General features: G+C 38.6%; 1 protein-coding gene across 1 annotated transcript in view; it reads left to right on the top strand.

Moving 5' to 3' along the window:
• The window catches only part of LOC104950757 (tankyrase-1-like), a 73,442-nt gene that overhangs the window by 27,419 nt on the left and 43,523 nt on the right, over nt 1-2,500 (top strand). The window lies entirely within an intron of this gene.

The following is a 2,500-nucleotide window of genomic DNA, read 5'->3' as shown; positions in this document are numbered from 1 at the left end:
AAGGATCATCTCGGATTGCATGATGCAGAATGTGTCTTTTGCGCCTTCTAATGGTAGTTACATTTCAAGAAAATGTACTTAAGTCAGTTAGCTTCACTGCTCCCAACATGTTTGTCTGCATAAATGTGTGTGAATGGGTGAATGCTGACTTGTACATGTAAATACCATTCGAGGAGTGGAAAACACTGGATAAAGCGCTATTTAAATACAGTCCATTTACCATTTTGTGTGTTAGAAAATATTTGTAATGTCAAATATAATCCATAATAAGCCTATCCATCTTTTTTCTTGCTTTGTGTGTGTTTGTGTGAGGTTTGGGTTGAGTGTGTGTGTTTGTGTGTGCGCGAGAGAGAAACTAATTATAACCGCTGAGTCACAATCACTTTAACTCTCTAAGCATGAATAATATTGGAAGCAAACCGCCGTCGGGCAAAAAGTATATCTATAAAGTATTGCCCACAATTCATTTGAACGCCTTCATTTGCACACTATGCACGGCAGCGGAGTCAGCAGAACGTGTTGGTGTAGAATATGTTTTCATTCAGGTGTAAATTACACCCGGTCTGATTGAATTGGGAGAGACTCCCCTCTTGTCATTGGTCATAAATCAAAAAATAAATCTTTCCCTTTAGATTCTCAGACCGTGGAAGAGAAGGAAGGATGCAGAGAAGTTAACGTGCCAAGGAGGAAATCTGTGGGAGGGGAACATGTTGTTTAGAAGACAATGCTGAACAATGAGCTTTGTAATCCAAACAATAAAGTATCAATATAAAGTTGACACTGTGAAAACATCAGGTAGCGTCTTTGAGCGTTCATCCCAACTCCCAACCAAAATAGAACGGTATTACCAAATAAAAAATACATAGCTTTAATGCACTTAAATATAAATGATAATACTGATTCTGATATTAAAATCCATCTAAGCAGCGTGACAGTCAGGTGTGTAGGGGAAAAATATTATCCGCACTTGAAATCTACAGAATATAATTTAACATCTCGATTGGTCTCCGAACATTTCTCTGTTCTCTCTTTGTATTCTTATCCCCCCCCCAACATCCCCCCCCCCTTTTCGTCTTCCGCTGACTGTTCCGCCTTAGCCTCCCTAACACCAATTATACTGTGTCAAATCCATGCATGTCAGTTTCCAGATCCCTAATCATCCCTCCTCTCTTTCATCTACAAATCCTTTGTTCCTCCCTCCTCCCCCTTTTCCCTTCTCCGTAACCTTTCTTCTCCTCTCCTCACCCCACCCCTCCGTCTGTGCCGTGTACACTCGGCCCATCCTCCTCATCCCTTTTCAATTTATCTGTATCACATTTACCTCTCCATATTCCTTTGAATTACTTTTCTCCTTTCCTATCCTATTCCAATGTTATACCTCTCTCTTTTGCTCGGGGCCCCTTTCGGAGATGAACTGCGTTGGGTAAATATGTAATTTTACATATTGGTTTTTATGTATGAATAAGTCCTCGTGGGACTTTTCAGTGGAAGTCTCCATAATCTTACTTGGTTGGACCTTTCTTGTGTCTTTCTGTAAAACACATTGTTTACCTTGATGACGTGTTGGAGGGTCACTGGTTTGGTCTCCTCGAGTCCTACATCACAAATCCTTCTGTGGCTCCTTTTTCTATTGTTAGAACTCATCCACTGACCAAATCTGTTCATCTTTTGTTGTGTAGACCTATTTTAATTTAAGAATAGCACTGCTTACAAAGTTCAGCCATATAGCTCTGTTTTACATTAGAGTCCAGAGAGAAATAGCTCCAGCATTTAACTGCCCATAAAAATGCAGACTTTTACTATTTACAAGAGTACTACCCTAAAACGTAACCCTTACCCATCAGACAGTGCTGGAGATGTAATAATATTAGAAGAAAGCCTGTGGTCCAAACTGAGAGGTGGGCATTTAAGATAGGGCCGTTCTGATGGAATGTACTATTGAGTTGCATTATGGGAAGTGTAGGATCAAATGTTTTGGAGGCTGACCAAAAGGAAGCATGCCCATTTCTTTTTTCTCCACTTTGAAAGAAAGTTGGTTATTTTACAACAATGCAAAACACAGTCAAGCAAGACGAGTATTATCACTTTGTTAATTTCATTTCTTTAGGGCATTCATGGTTTAGTTTTTCAGTTTTTATTACCTGTTGACGTTGCCATCTTAGGGTAGAAATACCGTGAACGTAGTTTAACACATGAGAAAGGAAAAAAACGCACACCCTCGTCGGCGTTTCTGAAGAGTTAAATGTACATATTAAATATTATTAAAGTCAATCAACAAAAGAACAAGTAAAAAAGATTATAATAATTAAAGTAATAAAACAGCAAAATTGTAAGATAACAATAAATAATGAATACATACAAAAAAATAAAAAATAAATTCCTTGTAACGTAAACATGGTGCCCCTTAAGGAAGAGGTATGTTAGTTTAAGTAAAGGCTTTATGGTATTAACAATTCAGCAATGATCCAGATCCCATGTCTGCGAGGAGCTCCTGTCTCCC

The sequence above is a fragment of the Notothenia coriiceps genome, unplaced genomic scaffold (genome assembly GCF_000735185.1).
Source record: "Notothenia coriiceps isolate Sejong01 unplaced genomic scaffold, NC01 NC01_scaffold00017984, whole genome shotgun sequence".
NCBI classification, from domain to species: domain Eukaryota; kingdom Metazoa; phylum Chordata; class Actinopteri; order Perciformes; family Nototheniidae; genus Notothenia; species Notothenia coriiceps.
This window is presented reverse-complemented; position numbering and strand designations above follow the sequence as displayed.